This window comes from Cherax quadricarinatus, chromosome 63 (assembly GCF_038502225.1).
Source record: "Cherax quadricarinatus isolate ZL_2023a chromosome 63, ASM3850222v1, whole genome shotgun sequence".
Lineage (NCBI taxonomy): Eukaryota > Metazoa > Arthropoda > Malacostraca > Decapoda > Parastacidae > Cherax > Cherax quadricarinatus.
The window spans coordinates 3,406,128-3,431,262 of NC_091354.1; the positions used below are offsets into that span (position 1 = coordinate 3,406,128).

The 25,135-nt window shown below is 42.7% G+C and overlaps 1 protein-coding gene across 4 annotated transcripts in view; it reads left to right on the plus strand.

Annotated features, from left to right (window-relative positions):
• Positions 1–330: 330 nt before the first annotated feature.
• Positions 331–25,135, plus strand: part of LOC128698251 (ETS domain-containing protein Elk-3) — a 266,319-nt gene continuing 241,514 nt past the window's right edge. For 2 of the 4 annotated variants that reach the window (XM_070098581.1, XM_070098583.1), the window contains exon 1: positions 332–662. The gene's annotated coding sequence lies outside the window, so the exon portion shown is untranslated. Of the gene's footprint in view, positions 663–25,135 lie in introns of all 4 variants that reach the window. The other 2 variants (XM_070098579.1, XM_070098584.1) reach the window with 2 other exon arrangements.

Below are 25,135 nucleotides of genomic sequence, written 5' to 3' on the forward strand. Positions count from 1 at the left end.
AGTACACAGTGTACTTATAAGTACACATAAGTTCATAGTGTACTTATGTGTACACTGTACATAGCGTAAATTACCTAGGATAATCAATAGTCAGTGACTTATTTCCACTGGGGTTCTTTAGCAATTCGGGCAAATGAAGTTAGAGGCGGAGGAGTAATATATATGTCACTTGTACAAAGTACAATGAAAGAGCGAACATTATTATCATTGCACCTGTATGGTGAGTGATGAACCCGCAAGAGAGGCGGCACCAGCGCTGCCCCAGGGAGGGTATAAGGCAGACGTGGCAACACCGGTGTCTCGGGTGCCGGCAGGGAACGTGTAAAGCAAAACAGTGCATCATCACCCTAGCTAAGAGGAGCACGTGTCACTCTCTCCAGCGTCGCCTTCTTAACGTATTTCTCTCTCCCGGTGTGTCATACTTCTTCCATAGTGACCGAGGTGTGTCTGTGAATTCTCTCTGAATTGTCGTTGTGTTCACTACGTCTGAGCGTGATTGTGGAATTGATATTAGAGTTGAGGAAGGGTAGTGAGGATGCCCGGAACCTGCCGTGCTAAGATGCGGGTATCCTAGCCAGGTCCTCTGCCCTGTGGGCCAACTCCCAAACTTAAGCTACTACCACCCACCATCCTCCTCCATACCACACTTCCTTCCTTAATTGGTGAGTATGAGAGTTTGTGTAACGTGGCATTAATGGGTATGGAGCTGTGGTTAAGATTTAGTGTGGATACAATGGGTGTGGAAGGTCACATAGTGAAGGTTACCTGTATATATGCACCTGCAGCCACCTTGCTGGTCTGCACATCAGGAAGTCAACACATACTCATCTCTTGTATACTTTAGGCAGTATTCTCCGTCACCTAACATACCTCCGTAAATAGGTGATATATCAAGCAGTCACTGGGAGGATAGAAGCATCCACCTAAACTGTACTTATCGTCAAGAAGAAATATATCAAGGATATAATTGATGGCAGTACAAAGGGTAAAATTGCTCCCCTCCCTGTGGATGCCAGAGGAACTCAAAGATAAATGGGATCTTTTCAATGATGAATAATAATAACTTTTTTTGGCAGTAGACATTGTTAAAATTGCTTCCGTGAATGCGAGAGAAATGGAAAGATTCAAAGGTACTGTGGGCGATAACTGACTTACCAAGGTCAATGAACACTGCAGACATGACCAGAGACTTCATGACTTGTGCAGTGGGTTGCAGCTTACATGCTGGACCCACATTCCTTCATGATAGGATTATAAGAGCTAACTTCCCCCTGCCATTACTCTCTTAAAAACACATGCAATTTTCACCATGTGTAGGACAGCCAACCTATTCTTATTGAGTCGACAGATTAGTTAAGCTTTTTGGTTGGGTTATTCTTGGCTATATTTTTTATAATTTGTCGCGGATGTATGATTTAAATAATATCATTAAGGCAACCATTTTTTTCTAATTTAATACATTTCGGAAACCTGTACATATAACATAAATGAAACTCATTCTTCTGCGTACATGTTTATAAACTTTTTTGATGTTTTCCCAACATTTACTAATAATATTTAAACATTTGACCAGAGGAAAGTTACCTAAATACATATTTGTGCTACTGTTATTGTAATATCAAAAAGAGTTGGTAAAAATATAACATAAAAAATGACTATGGATAACAAACCCAGGATATTTTTTAAGACATGACTGCATTTCGTTTCACACAGGATAGATTGTGCAGTAATGCATGGCGGTACAACTGTCGGGATCAAAAACCTAAAATTAGACAATATTGCACTTACAGCTTTAGGGTGTGTCTGGGTGTGATTTTAAATGAGTGGGTAGACAGTAGTGGTACTGTGAACCTCTCGTCCAAGATAAACCCAACCGTAAATATAGTTTCTCTGTTTATGTATTTAACAGACCATGACTGAGTGTAAGTGATGGATTGAGTACTAGTAGTGGTTTTTATGATGTTTGCATGTACTCTCTCCCGGTCTACTCAAAGCCAGCATCCACATTAAAGTATGCTTTCTTTCATCCTACTATGCTTATTTTGTTATCTTAAATTATAATTAATTTCATCACACTGTGCTTCTGTTAAACTATTCAGTTTTTTACCTTACATTTTTTATCATAAATGTGTTTTATTATTCTTTATTATTATTAACACATCGGCCGATTCCCACCAAGGCAGGGTGGCCCGAAAAAGAAAAACTTTCACCATCATTCACTCCATCACTGTCTTGCCAGAGGGCTGCTTTACACTACAGTTATAAAAATGCAACATTAACACCCCTCCTTCAGAGTGCAGACACTGAAGGAGTATATCTTAAAGTATGTTTCTTTTGCGGATATTCGCGTTGTGGACACGTTCCCTAGCAGCTTCATAATTTAATCAATATAGCCCACTTCACTTGTAGATGCTAGGCTACAACGCTTACTCAGCATGGTCAAGGCTTTATTGGATTATCCTACGCAAACTTTTTCTGTTTTCATAACAAGTGTGCCCTCAAGATCAGTGTAAAGAAATTTTGTATATACATGTATACACCCAACCTAGATAAAAATTTATTTCTCTTCAAACTTTTACTTAATGACATACCTCCTTTCCTATGTCTTGTAATTTACCGGTCGCATTTTATATATTGGCTTGAAATTTATCAGTAGTATTTAAATTTTGCTGATTACAGAGAATCGAGTTCGTAAAAAAGTAATTGTGGTAAGATTATATTGTATTGCTTTATTCCGGTAACCTGTACAGATATTTTACAGGGTTATTGTAACTTTCAATGATGGTTGTATTAAGTACAATATTACTATGGGCATCATTCATAAGTGATCTGTGATCTAACAAAGCCAAATAGTCTACCTACCTGGAGTCTACCTGGAGGGCATTCCGGGGATCAACGTCCCCGCGGCCCGGTCCACGACCAGGGCTCTCGGTGGATCAGGGCCTGATCAACGAGGCTGTTACTGCTGGCCGCACGTAATCCAACGTATGAACCACAGCCCGGCTGATCCGGCACAGTAGTATGTTTTATTTCATTTTTTTTTTTTTGTTGTTACAGTTTTTTCTTTATGCAGGACCTTCTAAACGAGCATGGTGGGAACACGTTTGGCTCACAACCCTAGGCTAGGCCGGATGTATGGGCAAGACTTCTAACTCTTAACTGTTACCTAACAGTAAATAGATACATAGGAGTTAGTCGACTGTTGTGAGTCGCATCTTCAGAAAGAGCCTTAGAAAATTAATGAAAATAAGTCGCACAGCTTGACTTTCTTAGGTTATCCGGAGTTATCAACACCCAGGGGTTAATAATCCTCAACATGTCTTCTAATGTAGCATCTTGTAATATGTGCAACACTAATTAACTATATTATTAAAGCAGGCTGCTATTGTAGCAGTGATACAACAGATTAAGGTTAAATGTAATTTTTAATTACATTATTGTAGTTCATTTTATGTGATTATTATTAAGTGTCCGGGGCCCAAGACTGTTCAACAGCCTCCCATCAAGCATTAGGGGAATTACCAATAAACCCCTGGCTGCCTTCAAGAGAGCTGGACAGATACCTAAAGTTAGTGCCGGATCAGCCGGGCTGTGGCTCGTACGTTGGACTGCGTGCGGCCAGCAGTAACAGCCTGGTTGATCAGGCCCTGATCCACCGGGAGGCCTGGTCATGGACCGGGCCGCGGGGGCGTTGATCCCCGGAATGACCTCCAGGTAACCTCCAGGTAAGAGGTGTAAGGCGAAGAAGGTACCTATAGAACATTACGAATCATGATTTGTTTAATTTTATATAATAAAAATAATAAAAATAATAAAAATTGAAAGAAAAATAATTCATGTTAAGCGCTAAACCTACGTGGGTCATTCAGCAAGACGTGGAGTAGGCTCGATCTTATGCCCGCCGAGCGCGAGAGACACTCCCTACTTGAACTCACCTACTTTTCCCTCCTACGAATCATAGATATAGATGTAATATGAATATGGTACCTGTTATATATCTATTAATTCTTCCGGGGATCATCGCCTCTGTGCCTTCTAAATTGAAAAGAATTTAACCTGGATGTTTCAGCTGTAAGCCAGCGTTTCCCTTTTCTCTCACTAATCTTCTCTGCCTTCCTTTTCCATGCGTGCAGCCAGCAGGAACAGCCTGGTCGATCAGGCCCGATCTCATGGACCGGGCCGCGGGGGCGTTGACCCTCGGAACAACCTCTATGTAGACTTCTCTTTTTTCCACCTCCCTCCTTTCCTCACCTCTTAGTTCTTCCCTTCCCCTCCTTTCCCCACCTTATAGTTCCCCACCTCGTCCTTTCCCCATCTTCCCCTCCCCTCCCCTCCTTCCCCCCTCCCCTCCTTCCCCCCTCCCCTCCTTCCCCCACCTCGTCCTTTCCCCATCTCCCTCTCCTCCATACCTTCCAGTTTTCCCACCACCCTTTTCTCTTTCCTCCCTTCATCTTAGTGGAATGCTGAAGTCTCCCGGCTCAGGCGAACACTGTATCATCACTTGATGGAAGTCACCATAGGTAACTGAATATGACTGGGACACATAGAAAGCTTTTGTTCTTACTACGTAACTTTCATAGGCGGATGTATAAAATTTCCTTTTAAGAGAAATCTCAGTCAAATCTGGTAACATTGACCTGACTTTGTAATGTACGTGAGCGTGTTAGTGGATGCTTTTGCATAGGCACGTTTGTGCTTAATACACATATATAACACGAACATTTTAGTAGGAAACGTCCCTTTGACGGGAGCTTTATCAATTATTGGTTCAAACCCTCCATGAGCGAAACGTTTCATGATAAAATGTTCTAGTGTTACATGTACCTTACATACAGGGCTGCCACTATACATATATTACGTTCCAATAACCATACACGCGCTTCTACTCGCCTAGCTGTGTTTGCGGGGGTTAAGCGTCATCTTTCGGCCCGTCTTTCCATTCATTAACCCGTTTCAATCAAGTATAGAGTCAGGCTCCAGTGGCGGCACCAAGGTCTGGACTTAAGGGCTTCAGCCCCCAAATAATAATAATAATAATAATAATAATAATGCTTCAAAACAAGTCTCCAGCCCCCCGGCGCTGCACCATCTGTTCCAATGTGTTCCCCCTCTTCATTACTCGTACATGAGATCTTTCTAACTCAGTAGGTTACTTGGGGTTTCTCTTGCAGTGGCGTGAGACTTAGCTCCTCTTGCATTTTTTCATGCATATACACGAAGAATAAAAGTCACAATTAAAAATAATGATTTTTTTGAGACAGGTTTTTTTCACAAATTTCGGTCCGTCCTCGATCTTGATTGAGCCACAGTTAAAAAAAAGCTCATTTATGCAATACCAGGACATTTTATTATGAAACATTTCGCTCACTGAGAGCTTTGTCAATTCAGTTGGATTGACAAAGTTCCCGGTGATGGAAACTTCCAAATAAAATGTTCAAGTGTTCACAAGTGTCTTTTTTTTGGGGGGGGGTTCTGTCGGTACACGTATACCAGTTTGTATAACCATGTCACAACTGGGTGAGGAAAAAACGGAGAGAAAACCAGAAAACAGGTCCGGGACCAATCTTGTAGGCAAGCATCTGAACCCTCTCTCTAGATCGAAGGTGCCGGATTCTTGTCTTCGTGTAATTACCGATCTCCCCTCAAGGAAGGTTTCTTGATGTTGGTGAGGGGCTCTTGATTTAGGGGATTGGATCTGTGCTCCAGTTCCCCGAAGCCTGAATGCCTTCCCCCCCCAGGCGCTGTATAATCCTCCGGGTTTAGCGCTTCCCCAGTGATTATAATAATAATAATAATAATAATAATTACCGATCTGCAGTTACAGGAGCATACACTATCTCCTGGTTCCATTACAGCAGTCTTGGCGTACGGAAAAAATACTTACAGTATTCTTATGGCGCCCTTTTTCCAGTTTATCATTGTGGATTCTTTATGCTTTATACCGTGCTGTGGAATCAAAGACGTATAACTGAAGAAAAGACAGGTTCAGAGCAAACAAAGTTTCGCTTTGTGTAGAGTTTTATAAAGTCAATAAGGGCATTACCAGTGATGTATAGATTTGATAAACCTCCCCTTAGAGAAACGTTTGTCATGTTAAAATCTCTCAATGCACTTGTGCTTTTTCACATTAATTTCTGCTTGCGGGGAGTCTCGTCTAGTCTGCCGGCCCGACCACTTAAGCTTCATCGGCCGACATTACTGGTATCTGGCCTCTTGAGCCTTATCATACCTACTCCTTAAAACTAGGTATGGACTTTGTCGTCACCACTTCCACATACTTTATTCTGTTTCCTTACCAATGTGAGATTTAGAATACTTGAGTTCTTTTAGACTCCTCGTAGTACATATTCTTCAGTTCTAGGACAAGTCTAGTTGCAAATTTTGGACATACTCAAACTTCCAAATGTACTTAATCAGGTGGAGGGGGTAGGGGGAGAAGGCTCCACATTGATGCTATGTATTCTAGGATTATCTTCGCATAGATATATTTTGTATACAAAGTCCTAGAGAGATGTTCCTCAAGGTTCTCGAAGGCTGATTTTTATATTACTAGCCTAGTAATATAAAATCATTCAGTTGATATGCTTCGGTTATATGCTCACTCCCAGATCATTTAATTTCATCGATGTTTATGGTTTCTCTCCATCCCTCCCTCCCCCCCACTCCCAGTTCTGTACTCTGCCTCTGGTTTTTCCGTGTCCTTCCCCGAATTGCATGACCCTGCATTTATTTGGGCTGAACCTCAGTAGCCATTGTTTGAGCACCCATTCACGTGTCTAGTCTCTGCAAGTTTTCTGGCCTCCCTTTCGTATTCTTTATAGTTTCACTTCGTCTAAAGAAGGATACACGGGATTGAATATTTTCTGTCAGGACTCGTGTATGTGTGTTTGTGTGTAATCATATTTGAATGAATATATATATATATATATATATATATATATATATATATATATATATATATATATATATATATATATATATATATGTGTGTGTGTGTATATATATATATATATATATATATATATATATATATATATATATATATATATATATACTTATATATATATCACAGATTTTCCTTACAATATAATTTTATGCAGCCGGAAATTCACCTTTGAAACTGAAGAGCAGTTGGTCGCCCAGCCTTCCCTGGCAGAATGCCACAAAGACCACCTCTTTATTTAATCTTTTCGGTGTCTTGTTAACTCCTCACGTCTAGCTTTTCTAATATCATTTCCTCTTGCACTCAGACGCATTGGCAAGTTTCCTTACACCTGCTAGCTTAGCAATAAATAGACATCTGCATGTTATTCCTTTTACACTTGTTCCTGTTCACCTAGCAGTAAACACGTGGCTGAGTCTTCTTCCACCCTCCCTGTTTGCCAATCAGTAAATGGGTACCTGTGTTTTATACCCCTCCCTGTTTGCCAATCAGTAAATAGGTACCTGTGTTTTATACCCCTCCCTGTTTGCTAATCAGTAAATAGGTACCTGTGTTTTATACCCCTCCCTGTTTGCTAATCAGTAAATAGGTACCTGTGTTTTATACCCCTCCCTGTTTGCTAATCAGTAAATAGGTGCCTGTGTTTTATACCCCTCCCTGTTTGCCAATCAGTAAATAGGTATCTGCGTTTTATGCCCCTCCCTGTTTGCCAATCAGTAAATAGGTACCTGCGTTTTATACCCCTCCCTGTTTGCTAATCAGTAAATAGGTACCTGTGTTTTATACCCCTCCCTGTTTGCTAATCAGTAAATACGTACCTGTGTTTTATACCCCTCCCTGTTTGCTAATCAGTAAATAGGTACCTGCGTTTTATACCCCTCCCTGTTTGCCAATCAGTAAATAGGTACCTGCGTTTTATACCCCTCCCTGTTTGCTAATCAGTAAATAGGTACCTGTGTTTTATACCCCTCCCTGTTTGCTAATCAGTAAATAGGTACCTGTGTTTTATACCCCTCCCTGTTTGCTAATCAGTAAATAGGTACCTGTGTTTTATACCCCTCCCTGTTTGCTAATCAGTAAATAGGTACCTGTGTTTTATACCCCTCCCTGTTTGCTAATCAGTAAATAGGTACCTGTTTTTTATACCCCCTCCCTGTTTGCTAATCAGTAAATAGGTACCTGTGTTTTATACCCCTCCCTGTTTGCTAATCAGTAAATAGGTACCTGTGTGTTATACCCCTCCCTGTTTGCTAATCAGTAAATAGGTACCTGTGTGTTATACCCCTCCCTGTTTGCTAATCAGTAAATAGGTACCTGTGTTTTATACCAACCAACTGTTGTGGTTCGCAACCTCGGGAAGAGGACCTCTTTCCTAGGTTGGATATCTCTAATGAGGAGCAAGAAAGCGATGAGTACACTGAGAGAATACAGTAAGTGTTAAGTGACCACAACTCTCCAACATCCTCGTGTCGTGCTTATATAAGGGCGATTACCAACAAACTTTCGAGCTGTCTTTAAGAGGAAACTTGACAGATTCCTCAAAAAGTTCCTGATCAGCCAGACTGCGGTGCACACGATGGTTAGCACTAGCAGCTTGATCAGGCCAGCAGCAAGAAGGCCTGATCTGAGACCGGGCCGCGGGGATGGTGACTTCCGGAAGTGACTCCAGGTACACACCAGTAGCTCAAGTACTTACGGGTCAAGCAGTAACTCAGTTACTCACTAACCACGTACTCACGGGTCAAGCAGTAACTCAAGTACTCACTAACCACGTACTCACGGGTCAAGCAGTAACTCAAGAGGTCAGGAACTTCCCATAGTGTCTTAACCCAGACTGTTAAGATATGCCAGAGCACAGATTGTCTGTTAGGTGACTTAAAGGAAGGCATTTTTCCTCTCAAGAATTTACTTGGCTTGTGTGAGAACACTTAACTGTGTCGTGTAATTACTTCCAAAGATGCCGCTCTGTTTGTCTGACTCTGTACAGCCTCGCCGGTTTCCCGGAGTATGTAATTATCCGGAGGATTTGGTAGTGTTGGTGGGTGGCGGTCTCGTGTTGAGGCTGATGACAGGCACTGGTCTTGTTTGTGGTGGTGTTGGTGGTGGTGATAGCGGCTGTGATGGGCGTTGGTGATAGTGGTAATGCAGCCCATTCCCGCACCACTACTGATGAACGTTTAAATTTAAACGCTGTTTATTTTTTCCTAGGCCACCTCGTTGGCAGATGTATCACGGCCATTTTTTTTATTTGCTAAGTTGGGGTTAGATATACTTTTTATAGGTTTATAAAACTTACCTAACCTTTCCTAAATTAACCCAACCGAACTTAAAGTAAAGAAAATAAGATTTAAAAAAAAATTGTAAGCGATAAAGCACTAGCGTTGAGCACCACATTAAAAATCGATGTGGTAACAATGATAGATCAGGTAATGAGCGTGGTGACTTGTGGCTCGGTAATAGAGTGCCACTCACAATCCTCGGTAGTCTCCTGATACCTGTATCCCTGTTCACCTGTGATGGATATGTAGGGCAGCGGACAACCAGCAGCAACAGCCTGGTGGTGGCTCGGAGGCAAACACCAGACGAGCCTGGTCTATGGAAACTCATCAAAGGTGCCTATTACCAAATGGGATTCAGGACCAGGGCTCCCGGTGAAACAAAGCTAAATCAACCAGGCTATCTAACATACGAACCACAACCTGGCTGGTCAGGAATTGATTTGAAACTTGTCCAGTTCCCTATTGAAAACAGCCAGATGTTTGATGGTAATTTTCCTTATGCACGAAGGGAGGGCGTTGAAAAGTCGGGGACCTCTGACATTCATCTATCGAGTTATCTCGTAGTGTACTCGTTGCACCTCTGCTATTTAGTTTACCTGGAGTCGTTTCCGGAGGTCACCCTTCCCCCCGGTCAGGTCCTAGACCAAACCTAATGATCGCTGGCCTGATCGAGCAAGCTGTTGGTGCCCATTGCTCGCAGTCCAACGTATACACCATATCCTGACTGAAATTTGCCCTCATTGAACATCATATTGTTATCAGTAGCTCACTGAAAGACTTGGTTTATTTCAGCTTCGAGGCTTGCCTTGCCTTCTGTTAATGCCACCCACCGTCTGCCAAGTCTCTTGTTTACATACGGAATGATTTCAGTTTCACATATGAAATTTTCGCCCTTTTGAATGGTTCATATTTGTCCTGTACTCCTAGTTAAACATTATATTGTTGTCTAAGGCCCACTGGAAGACATGATTTATATCAGCCTGAAGATTCGCTGCATCTTCGACGGACGTCACTCAAAGATTCTGGTGTCATCAGCAAAGGATGTTACATTGTTGTGATTTATGTCCCTGTCTGTGTCGGATATGAGAATGAGAAACAAATGGGAGAGGGAGTATTGTGCCATAAGGAACAGAGAGTTTCACTGTGGTTATATTAGGATGAGTTGCTTGGCTGGGTTACATGAGATCACTCGGCTAGGTTATAGTTAGGTGGCTTGGTTACGTTACGCTAGGGTAGGTTTCTAGGTTAAGTTAGGTTACATTGTTTGGTTAGTGATGAGAAATTTACAACTGGTTTATCAAAAAATATCCCAACTTTAGTTAACATTTCTTTATGGGGAAATATATTTTATCAATGTAATAGCCATCGAGTAAACACGAATTATTAATATTATTATAATTATTTATTGAAATGTTAAACCCGTATGAGTCATTCAGTGCAGCGAGTGATGGGGGCTCGATCCTCCATCCCTTTATCGCTAGAGAGACACTACCTAGCTGTATTAAATTTTTTTGACATTATGGCTGATATCGTGGGAAAACCAACGCTATCATTCCTAACTGTACTCAACCCTTTTTTGGCTTTATGGTTCTTACCGTCGGAAAACTAACTTTATTTTTATTAGCGAACGTTGATTTTTCATCGATCTTTAAATCGTATAAAAACAGGTATTCTTGTGAGGATGAGTTGGAGGAGTGGTTGGGTTAGCTGGGTATAGCGGTACACTATGTCACTCCTAACTTGTGAGAACACGACCCTCACACAGAACCTTGAGGCATGACACTCACACACTGAAATTCCCACTTCCACCATCCTGGTGACTGTCTATCTCTAAACCTAAATTTGCGTGTAATAGATCAAATATCGCCCAAGACGTTGTTTGAATTTTTTTTTAAACCGTTTAGCCAAGGCAAGTTGACCCAGAGAAGGTAACACATTTTCCGTCACTTATTCAGCAGCTGTTTTACTAGAAGAACGTAGACATAATTCAAATGACTATTTGAACCTCCATTGATTTTTTCGTTCTCTTATTGTTAATGGAAGATGCGTATGTAAAGTACATTAGTCGGTAGGTAAGGCTGACTGGTGGACAGGCAGGGGAAGGCTGACTGGTGGACAGGTAGGGAAGGATGACTGGTGGACAGGCAGAGAAGGATGACTGGTGGACAGGCAGGGAAGGATGACTGGTGGACAGGCAGGGAAGGATGACTGGTGGACAGGCAGGGAAGGATGACTGGTGGACAGGCAGGGGAAGGCTGACTAGTGGACAGGCAGGGGAAGGCTGACTGGTGGACAGGCAGGGAAGGGTGACTGGTGGACAGGCAAGGATGACTGGTAGACAGGCAGGGAAGGCTGACTGGTGGACAGGCAGGGAAGGGTGACTGGTGGACAGGCAGGGAAGGATGACTAGTGGACAGGTAGGTAAGGATGTCTGGTGGACAGGCAGGGGATGGCTGACTGGTGGACAGGCAGGGGAAGGCTGACTGGTGGACAGGCAGGGGAAGGCTGACTGGTGGACAGGCAGGGGAAGGCTGACTGGTGGACAGGCAGGGAAGGATGACTGGTGGACAGGCAGGGAAGGATGACTGGTGGACAGGCAGGGAAGGCTGACTGACGGACAGGCAGGGAAGGATGACTGGTGGACAGGCAGGGAAGGATGACCGGTGGACAGGCAGGGGAAGGCTGACTGGTGGACAGGCAGGGGAAGGATGACTGGTGGACAGGCAGGGAAGGATGACTGGTGGACAGGCAGGGTTAGGCTGACTGGTGGACAGGCAGGGAAGGATGACTGGTGGACAGGCAGGGAAGGCTGACTGGTGGACAGGCAGGGAAGAATGACTTGGACAGGCAGGGAAATATGACTGGTGGACAGGCAGGGAAGGCTGACTGGTGGACAGGCAGGGAAGGCTGATTGGTGGACAGGCAGGGGAAGGCTGACTGGTGGACAGGCAGGGGAAGGCTGACTGGTGGACAGGCAGGGGAAGGCTGACTGATGGACAGGCAGGGGAAGGCTGACTGGTGGACAGGCAGGGGAAGGCTGACTGATGGACAGGCAGGGGAAGGCTGACTGGTGGACAGGCAGGGGAAGGCTGACCGATGGACAGGCAGGGGAAGGCTGACTGGTGGACAGGCAGGGGAAGGCTGACTGGTGGACAGGCAGGGGAAGGCTGACTGGTGGACAGGCAGGGGAAGGCTGACTGATGGACAGGCAGGGGAAGGCTGACTGGTGGACAGGCAGGGGAAGGCTGACTGGTGGACAGGCAGGGAAGAATGACTGGTAGACAGACAGGGAAGGCTGACTGGTGGACACACACGCCCCCTTGGTACATTCTTTTCCTCGTGACTGCTCTGTCTTGTGTCTGCCACTCTTCCCGGCTTGCTCCTTACACAACCTTCCTGGCAAACGCGTTGCGTTCCATGGTTGTCACCCTTCTAAGAAGGGGCCTTACAGCTGGTGAGGGGCTCTTGAGACAAAGAACTGGAGCTACTCTACCCTTCGGATCAAACCCAGGCGATGTGTTATTTAATGGGCATCGTTGAACCCGTAGGGGGAGTGGGAAAAAAACAATCAGGATTAATCCAAGACAGGGGAGGTTACCTGGAGGTTATTCCGGGGATCAACGCCCCCGCGGCCCGGTCCATGACCAGGCCTCCCGATGGATCAGGGCCTGATCAACTAGGCTGTTACTGCTGGCCGCACGCAGTCCAACGTACGAGCCACAGCCCGGCTGATCCGGCACTGACTTTAGGTATCTGTCCAGCTCTCTCTTGAAGGCAGCCAGGGGTTTATTGGCAATTCCCCTAATGCTTGATGGGAGGCTGTTGAACAGTTTTGGGCCCCGGACACTTATGGTGTTTTCCCTTAGTGTACCAATGGCGCCCCTACTTTTTATTGGGGGCATTTTGCATCGCCTGCCCAGTCTTTTACTTTCGTAGGGAGTGATTTCTGTGTGCAGATTTGGGACCATTCCTTCCAAGATTTTCCAAGTATAGATTATGATATATATCTCCCTCCTGCGTTCCAACGAGTACAAGTCAAGTGCTTCCAAGCGTTCCCAGTAGTTAAGGTGCTTGACAGAACTTATACGTGCAGTAAAGGATCTCTGTACACTCTCTAGATCTGCGATTTCACCTGCTTTGTATGGAGATGTTAATGTACAGCAGTATTCCAGCCTTGAGAGAAGATCCATTTACTTGGATCAAGAACCCCTCGCCGTACCCGTGCTGGTTCAGCACTTCCTCTTGAATATAATAATGGCAGTAACAGATGGATGGAGAGCAGGTTCACCAATATTCTTTATTTATACATAGATACTGGCTTCCACTGATTGACTCTTCGTGAATAATAACAGTAATAACAATAATGTGTGGTGTGAATATAATGCAGAGAATTCGTAGTTTGGAAATTGGGAGAAGGTGTGGAATTACCAAAACTATTATCCAGAGGGCTGAGGAGGGGTTGTTGAGGGGGTTCGGACATGTAGAGAAAATGGAACAAAACAGAATGACTTCGAGAGTGTATAAATCTGTAGTGAAGGGAAGGCGGGGTAGGGGTCGGCCTAGGAAGATTTGGAGGGAGGGGGTAAAGGAGGTTTTGTGTGTGAGGGGCTTGAACTTCCAGCAGGCATGCGTGAGCGTGTTTGATAGGAGTGAATGGAGACAAATGGTTTTTAATACTTGACGTGCTGTTGGAGTGTGAGCAAAGTAACATTTATGAAGGGATTCAGGAAAACCGGCAGGCCGGACTTGAGTCCTGGAGATGGGAAGTACAGTGCCTGCACTCTGAAGGAGGGGTGTTAATGTTGCAGTTTAAAAACTGTAGTGTAAAGCACCCTTCTGGCAAGACAGTGATGGAGTGAATGATGGTGAAAGTTTTTCTTTTCCGGGCCACCCTGCCTTGGTGGGAATCGACCGATGCGTTAAAAAATAAAATAATAATAATAATAATAATAATAATAATAATGATAGAGTTTTGGCAGTTTAAGGGTAGCTCAAGTTTCTATAATAGTTTAATATAGTCTGTACTAATATATAGAAGTATATAATAAATAGCAGCGGCAGTTAAATATATAGTGGTCTGTTATAAGTAGTATATTATGTAATATATATAGTATATGTATATATATATATATATATATATATATATATATATATATATATGTATATATATATATATATATATATATATATATATAGATGGGGTCCACCTCTGGTGTAAATTGTGGGACCCATTGCCTCGGAGAAGTGCATAAAAAGACTTCAAGGAAGAATATTTGGATTTCTTCCTGAAGCCGTTTGAATATTCCACTTCCCCTACCACCCCATCTTTTAGTATATTTTTTTTTTACCAATAGGAATATTTTATTACATAATATGGTACAGAAGATTTAAGAGATACATTGTTGATATAAATGTGGCATATACGGTACATGTTGTTACGTGTGTATCACCGATTATAAGGCGAAAATCTCATCCAGCTCCTCAGAGCTGGGGCGTGTGCCCAAAATACAGGAGGCATTACCCCTTTGAACAGCCGCACTGAGCCGCTGGAACAGAAAACTAGCTGCCCTGGGATCCCTAGTTACCCTGATGAGTCTTTTTCCCAGCTCCTTAAGGAATTTAGATGCACTCTTTCCCCATGAGCCAAGGGTCTCTGAGCCTATGGGAACAAACATATAATGATGGGCAAGTTCTCCATATTTTCTAGACTTTTGGGACTCCCTGAAGCTGGCAGCTGCCCCTCCTTCCTCCCTGGTGTATTGGAGATAGGTATCAGCCAAGGTAGATGCACATGTATAGTCCCACACCACCTGCTTCCCATCTGTCCAGGCTTGAAGGGTGATACCATCTGGACGCTTCTGGCTGCCATCAGATCTGCATAGTTGGGGTGGCTCCCTTACTGCTGGGCATCCAGCTGTTGTGAGGCTCCTCTTGATAATGTTATTAACCTCCTCATGTCTTGCAATCTTTCCCTCGGATTTACGGCACACAAGACCATGGTACCCGAATCGGTCTGCTGCTTCAATGCCACAAATACACCTGTGTTCGGCGAGAATAGGGGCGGCAAGTCGAAGGGCAACACCGATGCGGATGGTCTGTGGGTCGAGACGTGTGCCAAGGCTGGAGTTGGGAACAGCCAACAGAAAGTCCCCAGCATGAGGGGCTCTCACTGCCAGGAGGCGGGCTCTATCCTTCCCTGACACACTCTGAAGCATTGTTGAGGCAATATTTTCCACTATTGGACCATCCCAGTGCGATTGTTTGTAGTTGTTGGGGGGAGCAGGTCTGGCTCCAGAGCCCGTTAGATTATCCCAGATCATTGCTCCGTCAATGAATTTTTGGTCCTGGACTCCTACCTTGTCCCTAAGATGTTCAGGGAGAATCGCTGCTACAAGCTCTCTGGATGCAATACACGAGGACAGAAAAGCAGGTAACGCAATCTGTGATGACTTGCGGACACCAATGCCTCCTAGTCTGACTGGAAGTGTAGCTTGGTTCCACTGCCCGTCTTCTAGAGTAAGGTTAAGTACTTTCGTAAAAATCTGCCTCAGAATACTGTCATATATATATATATATATATATATATATATATATATATATATATATATAACTGATTAGCATAGATTATATGCACCGAGAGGTGTACAACTTGTATATACACCGAATCTACTTTAATCCATATTTTAGGTATTATAGTATTCTTACCAATGGTGAGCAGGTTACTTGCAGCCTTAATGACTTGTAGTCCATAAGCTTTAAACCCCATTAACCAACCAATTAACCATCGTCGCCAGTGTACTCAAATATTGCGTCACTTCAGTAAGATATGAGTAGCTATAGAAGTCATGCTAGGCAAGCTAGAAAATCAGCTTCCTTGGGTAAAACGTATAAACCCACAACACTTGAATAAGTTTGGTGAGCACCTAGGTGAGTGTTGAAACATATTAACACTGAATCTGATCGTCCTGATGAGATATTCACTGATGATCTCGCTGTTCTGAAAATGGTGCGGCAAGATCACCGCAGATTTTACTTGTAAAACAAAAGTTTGTCAGACGTCTTGAAAAATCGCTGCTTTAAGATAATATCTTTAGTTTTACACGTAAATGTACAAGGTATACAGGCGTCGCTAACATCAATGACGTACTGCTATATAGAAAGCCCCTTGTTATGCAGAGCATTTCGGGCAAATTAGGTCAATTTTGTCCCAGGATGCGACCCACACCGGTCGACTAAAAGCCAGGCACCTATTTTACTGATAGGTGAACATGGATAGCAGGTGCCTTAAGAAAAAATAAGTTTATTTTAAAATATGCAAAATTGTGACTTGATAATGGTCCCTGACTGCTCGAAAAGTTGTCTTAAGCTTCCTCTCAGAAGTATGTGTTATTTGTGAATTCTTCCAACCACGGTAAGGTTAGCCTCATAATATCCTAGCAGTAGTACAGTATGTCTAATGGTCTAAGCGAAGCAAGCTCTACACGCACCTTTCCATTCCCAGACGTGTTTCTTAACCTACTTATACAACCACCCAGAGTATTGTTTCAGTGGCGCTTAGTAGATTGAGTAGGTGTTAAATGTCAAGGTCTCGGAGACCGACTGAATTTATTCTTTTATAATGGTCTTTTACTCTGGTGTTTGTCAGAGCTTTCCTATAGGATCTAGAACCTAGGTTCAGTTGATCCTAGAATCTATTTTAACTTGATCGTTTATCAAAGACTTACCATACCCATTTTGTACAACACTTGCAAACCTGACTGTTCAGTATTATTAGTGTTTCCTTTGTCAAGCAAAACTAATGTAGTTATTTATGGTTATTAATCTGGTCAAGGATTGGGCCGCGGGGGCGTTGACCCCTGGAACACCCTCCAGGTAGACTCCAAGTATGACTGTTAATGACTAAGATAAGGATAAGTAGATGCATTGTATTTTACTCTGCTAATTTTACTTATAATCTTATCGTGCGAATCTTGTTTAAGTAATAAGAACATAATTGTCATTCTCAGAAGTAACGTTCAGTAATAACTGGTCTACTTACGTAGTCACGCATGCGTCAAAGCTAGGAAAAAATTATATGCTCTACTGTGTGTCTATATGTATGTTTATATATGGTTTAGAAAGACACGTAAGCAAACACTATAACATATTTATTAGAAAACGTTTCGGTCCTGGGACCTTGATCAAGGTCCCAGGACCGAAACGTTTTCTAATAAATATGTTATAGTGTTTGCTTACGTGTCTTTCTAAACCAACTTGTCGGTATTTATTACCAAGGTTTATTATATATATATATATATATATATATATATATATATATATATATATATATATATATATATAAACTCAGGATAAATCATAATGAACGACTTTCAATGATTAAACAAGAAAATGGACTGAGAGAGAGACAGACAGACAGAATTCAGTGGAAACCGGTTAGCTGAACAGGCGTTTTGGAGGTAGGAAGTACAGTACCTGCACCCTAAAGGATGGATGTGGAGGTTGTGGCTGAGAGGGTTATTTGAATCATGTCAGCGCTCTTCTTGAAAGGCAGCTACTGGAGTGATGGTGAATGTTTCCTATGGGTTGTCAGATACTTGCGACCGGTTTCGAGGGTTCTACCCTTGCAGCCCGGAACCCACGCAGCCTGGTCTGAGGTCAGGCTTCCAAGTTAATCGCTTGGTCAACAATGCTTTTGCCGTTAGCGACCTGCAGGTTGACATAGCCTTCACAACCAGCCTGATCAAGCTCTTGAAGGAGCTTGTGGTCCAGTTTCTTGATAAATTCTGATATCTGCTGGTAACAGGTTTAAGTTTATTTAGGTACAGGTACACATAAATACAGTTACATAAATGTGTAAATTACCTAGAATAACCCAAAAAAGCCAGACAAAGTTACTTATTTCCATTGGGGTCTTGGACCACTAGTGTTGACACAGTATTCCTAAACTGTGCTTATGGCAGGCCGGCTTTTCACTGGGTTTATTCTACGCTTCCTTCCATATCTCTCACTCCATTATTATTATTATAATCAAAAAGAAGCGCTAAGCCACAAGGACTATACAGCATCTCTCACTCCAGCAAGTTGTTATAGTAGTGTGCAGATTGGGGATCATACCCTCAAGTATCTTCCAGCAGTAACAGCCTAATTGATCAGGCCCTGATCCATCGGGAGGCCTGGTCATGGACCGGGCCGCGGGGGCGTTGATCCCCGGAATGACCTCCAGGTAACCTCCAGGTAACCAGGTACGCATATATTATCAGGTATGTTCTCCGCTCTAGAGAGTATATTCTCAGTGCCTCGAGGCGTTCCCGTCAGCTCAGAGTCCAAGTTGATTCTGCATTCAGTAAGACCTTAGTACATTTCCCAGCTGTTATATCTCCTGTGAGCACCGAACAATATTCGAGGCGTGAGAGTACAATTGATTTGAAAAGTGCCATGATTGACTTTGCTTCTCATGTGTTGATAAAATTCTATGCAGTTTTAGGAATATGTAGGATGAGACCCATAAAGCTAGGAGGTAGTGAACTCGGTCACGGCCAGTTAAAAGGAGGGACCAAGAGTTGGGAATCTGTCCCTTCAGCCATAAATAGGCTAGTCTAAGTAGGTGGACACACACATATACAGTACTTATATGGGTGTGTTAAGACGTTAAGTGGGCCACGAGGTACAGTCTACGAAGCTTAACACCTCACTGCGTCGTAAGTGAGGTGTTAATCTGTGTAAATGACAAGGCCTGTTTGCAGTCTTAACCCAAAACTGAAACCACGTGTGACCGATTAATAACTAAAATGCACATGTATGACCCAGTCTCAGGTGTTAGCGATATGATCTATTGCAGCTGTCCAATTTCTTCGCTTTAAATTATAAATTAACCAGAATTAGGCCATTGTGACAATCTAAACGAACGAAATATCTTAACGAGAGTAGGTTCTTTACCCTGAAACAGAAAATGGAAATAAACCACTCTGACTTTTGGGTTATCCTAGATAATTTACATATACGTTACCTATGTATGTTAATTTGTGTAACTATTTATGTGTACCTGTACCTAAATAAACTTAGTTAATCATGGAAAATACGCATTATATTCCATTCATTAGATAACCAGTGTTCTGGCACAATGACAACCTTGCGTTTTCTATAATATAAAATTAACACTAGTGTTCTCCTAAAAGATGATGCGTATAATTAGATATTTCTGGAAGTGCTGGTAGGGTCATAATTGTTGGTTTGAACAATAGCAGGATTTTCTACAAGAACACCTAGAGAATCTGAACAACATAATCTCTATATGGTATCCATTTGGAGACCGTGTCAAGGCAGTAACCCATCCAGCTGCTGGTACTTAACCTGACTACTCGAGCAACGAACGTGTGAGCCACGACACATACCACACTTAAATGTGGCACGTCTGCGCATCTTGCTTTAACTGTTACTTGCAACTGAGCGCCTGCAGTGTTTGCAACTGTTAGATGTTAGGCCCCTTCTCCAGTTTATGTAATTTGCTTATTATTAGGTAACTATACTTATTTACAGATTTATTTACTTTAAATTTAAGTAACTTACACAAAACTAAAATAATTTGATGCAAATGTATAAGGTTGTCCATGATAACTTATCGTAATGCGCAAGAAAACAAATTATTTAAAATAAAATGGGTTGAAATAAAATGAGACACTAATAAGAACATAAGAAAGAAGGAACACTGAAACAGGACTACTGGTCTATGCGAGGCAGGTCCAATTCTCCCACCAGCTTAAGCCAATGCCTTGACCTAGTGAGGTCAGACACGTCACTTAAGGGAGGAGCACGGCATCCGACCTAGTAGCACAAGCTAGTCGGTATGGAGACTTTAATATGACAACGTTATGCTTTATTAACAGGGTTTTTCGGCTCAGTAGAGAACACAAGAATCACGAAAGTACATAAACTGTATAATTCTTGTGTTCTCTACTGATTTGAAAAAAAAACTTGCGAATCAAGTGAAACGTCATACACAAAGTTTTCATACCGCATTGAAGTGTTTAATTTTATTCCAAGTTTTACACTGCAATCACTCCATGCGGAAGCAAGAGGCTTGACAGACTGTGCAAAATACCTCCGATGGAAAGCAGGGGCGCCACGATTAAGTACACTAAGAACGCTCAGTAAGTGTAAGGAAATCAAGATTTCAACACGTTTCCTTTGTATGTGATGGAAATTTACAAAAAAAAAAAATGGCGGTCTTCAAAAAGAAGCTTTATAGGCTCCTCAAGTAATTTCCTGACCAGCTTAGGCTGGGCACCAACAACCTGCTCGATCAGGCCTGATCTGGTCTGGGACCATGCCGCAGGGGCAGTGGCCCCCGAAGTCAACTCCAGGTAATAACCAGGTATTCGCATACCTATAGTGAGGGTAGATTGTTAATTGACGTGTCAGAGATAAGTAACATTGGTCTAGTGCTAAATTGATCACGAGTGATTGTGTGGAGAGTCAAGTTTCCGGGATTGTGTTGGTGCGAGGCTGAGGCAACAGCGGACTGTCAGGTTTTTGTTGCACATCCGCCACAGGTGAGTAGGTGAGGCTGTTGAAGGCCCAATGTGTCTGTCCTCTTGCCTCATAATATGCACTTTACCAAAACTTGGTCTGGTGCCGGGCCTAGAGGGTGATGACCACAGGAACCTGCAACAGATAGGTATCTAGGTTACCTGGAGGTTACCTGGAGGTTATTCCGGGGATCAACGCCCCCGCGGCCCGGTCCACGACCAGGCCTCCCGATGGATCAGGGCCTGATCAACTAGGCTGTTACTGCTGGCCGCACGCAGTCCGACGTACGAGCCACAGCCCGGCTGATCCGGCACCGACTTTAGGTATCTGTCCAGCTCTCTCTTGAAGGCAGCCAGGGGTTTATTGGCAATTCCCCTAATGCTTGATGGGAGGCTGTTGAACAGTTTTGGGCCCCGGACACTTATGGTGTTTTCTCTTAGTGTACCAATGGCGCCCCTACTTTTTATTGGCGGCATTTTGCATCGCCTGCCCAGTCTTTTACTTTCGTAGGGAGTGATTTCTGTGTGCAGATTTGGGACCATTCCTTCCAAGATTTTCCAAGTGTAGATTATGATATATCTCTCCCTCCTGCGTTCCAACGAGTACAAGTCAAGTGCTTCCAAGCGTTCCCAGTAGTTAAGGTGCTTGACAGAACTTATACGTGCAGTAGAGAGTACTATTCTTTTTATTGTTGATAAGACTCGACAAAGCAACGATGATAGCCAGAACGTTGATTTTTGTGGACTAAGGAGTTATCTCGGTCTTCTCCATTGTTTCCCGTCAGTACATACACTTCGGGGTTTTAACATTTTTGTTATAATTTATTAAATTAGATTAACTTAACCTAACTATAATATGGGGTTTAAAGAAATATCGTCATACTTCCATAGTCAAAAATCACTCGTTTCAATGCCTTGTCCCTCAATCCTAGGATAGGACCCACAACAATCCACTAACACTTAAGTTCCTATATAGTGTTTAGTGAACAGAGGCAGCATATGTAAGGAGACCTACAGTGTGCAACTGATATTGAAATAAATATAGAATAAATTAATAAAGGGATAAAAAAATATAGGAAGTAAACAGAATTCGCAAGTATTGCATTTACTCAGCTCGGACTAATTTAGATTTAAAATGGGTATATGAAAGCATTGATTTTGCATCTGAGTTGCAGACAGTAAATTATTCTACTCGTCTGCAACTCACCATTAGAGTGGCGCTACCACTCTTTAATGGTGATCTGTAGTTGCTTCTATGCTCGGTCCCAGACGAACCCTCCTGGTTGCTGGACTGATTGATCAGGCTGTTACCTGGAGGTTATTCCGGGGATCAACGTCCCCGCGGCCCGGTCCATGACCAGGCCTCCCGATGGATCAGGGCCTGATCAACTAGGCTGTTATTGCTGGCCGCACGCAGTCCAACGTACGAGCCGCAGCCCGGCTGATCCGGCACTGACTTTAGGTATCTGTCCAGCTCTCTCTTGAAGGCAGCCAGGGGCTTATTGGCAATTCCCCTAATGCTTGATGGGAGGCTGTTGAACAGTTTTGGGCCCCGGACACTTATGGTGTTTTCCCTTAGTGTACCAATGGCGCCCCTACTTTTTATTGGGGGCATTTTGCATCGCCTGCCCAGTCTTTTACTTTCGTAGGGAGTGATTTCTGTGTGCAGATTTGGGACCATTCCTTCCAAGATTTTCCAAGTGTAGATTATGATATATCTCTCCCTCCTGCGTTCCAACGAGTACAAGTCAAGTGCTTCCAAGCGTCCCCAGTAGTTAAGGTGCTTGACAGAACTTATCCGTGCAGTAAAGGATCTCTGTACACTCTCTAGATCTGCGATTTCACATGCTTTGAATGGAGATGTTAATGTACAGCAGTATTCCAGCCTAGAGAGAACAAGTGATTTGAAAAGGATCATCATGGGCTTGGCATCTCTCGTTTTGAAAGTTCTCATTATCCATCTTATCATTTTCTTTGCACGTGCGATCGTGGCACTGTTGTGATCCTTGAAAGTGAGATCCTCGGACATTACTACTCCCAGGTCCCTTACATTATTTTTCCGCTCTATTGTATGGCCAGAGTCTGTAGTATGCTCTGTTCTAGTTATTATCTCCTCCAGTTTTCCATAACGGAGTAGTTGGAATTTGTCCTCATTGAACATCATATTGTTTACCGTTGCCCACTGGAAAACTTTGTTTATATCTTCTTGGAGGTTAACCGCGTCCTCAGCAGATGACAGCCTCATGCAGATCCTAGTATCATCCGCCTCCCGCTAAGTGATGAGAAGAATAGCACGTATTCCCTGAGTTCAGTAGCTACTTGTACAGGGCGATTACAGTCTCCAGAGATGTCATTTTCCCCAAACAAGGGAAAGAGAATTTATCAAGTACATATATGAATGCCAAGTTGTGATGGAAGGTGGGTGGAGGAAAATCAATTATACTAGTGAGGGCTTACATATTATTACCCAGGGAAACCGTTGTGTAGTAATTGGAGAATAAGGCCTAGTGAAGATGAATGCACCAAGTGATTAGTTTTCAGGGTTCCGGTAGTGATTCTTCTCCAGGCTGGAGGTTTAAATGGCAGACCTCGCTGTACGTGAACCTGTACCTTCCATTTGCTCCGTGATTCCTCCGTTGCTACCTATTTATTTTTACGGTTAATTTGGCTTTTAAACATACGAGTATCCGACGGCTCATAGACTGATATCCTAGTAATGGTGTGAGTTCTCTAGTTAAGTATTAGAGAATAATTTGTAGTGGTTATATTAAATAAAATACCGAGATTCACATAGTTGGCAACAAGGCAGGGCGGCGTCCCCTAGCCAAAGTTCGTTACATTTAGCCGGAAGTTCCCTGTCAGTAGTGATGTTCCCACAGTGTCAAGATGCTAGCCAAGCCAGATCTACCTACACTTCTTTTTTGTCATTTTTATATATCTTACTTTTCTTCTCTTATCAGATCTTATATAAAAAAGAATGAGAGCGTATTTATGAATTTGTTATTATAGTGTTGAATGTTGTGGTAGGAAGATGGACTATACAAACGGAGCGTGGGATTTAAATCCCCTCCGGTTCTGTCTGGGAGGGAGGTTCCCATGGTCTATTTTGTAGCTGTACTCTCTCTCTTGCTCACAGCCCTTCCTGCTGAGAGGTTGACGTTTTGACCGTCCAGAAATATAAGGAAGAAATGAGTGCAGAGAGCAGGGTGAGGCTGGACATTGTGAGATGATTGTCAAGTGTTGAGGGTGGAGGGTTGTGGCCGGCCGCACTGGTCTTGTGGGCAGTGGCCTCACCACTCAACCAGACCGCTTTATTATGCTTCCAAGACCCTATGGCTCTAGAGGGAAAAAAAGGTTAACCAAGAAGACCTCTGTTACAATGAAGTTCATCATGTATATACGTATATATATATATATATATATATATTATATATATATATATATATATATATATATATATATAGATACACACACACACACATATATATATATATATATATATATATATATATATATATATATATATATATATATATATATATATATATATATATATATATATATATATATATATATATATATATGCAAAACAACCACGGGGGGGAGTACAATGATAGCTCTAGGTCTTTCGTGTTGCAATCAACACATGGTCAGGAGCTTGCAGAGTTTCAGAAAAGAGGAGGATGTCCAAGCAAATACGATCCCAAAGGGCGTCTTCACTGGACGTCATTTAGGATCCTTTGGGATTTATATATATATATATATATATATATATATATATATATATATATATATATATATATATATATATATATATATATATATATATATATATATATATATATATATATATATTGATCACCTTGTTATAAAGCAAGTAAAAACTACATCGTTTAGATTACGGGGATGCGATGTGGTATTAATTAATTTGTATCAGAATTCGTGTTCTTGCCATAGTTCTAAGATTGTTAATCAAACTCATCATTTAAAAGAGAGGAATACTGTTAGAGTGTCAGTTCCCAGTGTTGCATGTTGGAATGTGTGGTGAATGTTTCCCACGGTGTGGGGGTCTGCGGGTGGCCTGTGGTCGGCCCACATCACCCACACTGTCAAATAACTTATGATGTGGGTGACGGTCCGGGTGGGACCGATTATAGGTCTCGATATGAACTCTACCACCATGTTTCTTAACGGGCGCTGAGGAGGTAGTAAAACGGTTATGGGTAAAGGGTGCTTGGGGCTGCAGGCCTAGGGAGTTGCCGTTACTGCAACCAGCCCTCAGTCCTCTTAAATCGTTAATTTCTTAACCATCTAAGCAGCTGACAAAATTAATAATTGTAGGCCCCTCAAGGGAGGTTCCTTGACGCTGGTGAGGGGCTCTTGATCTG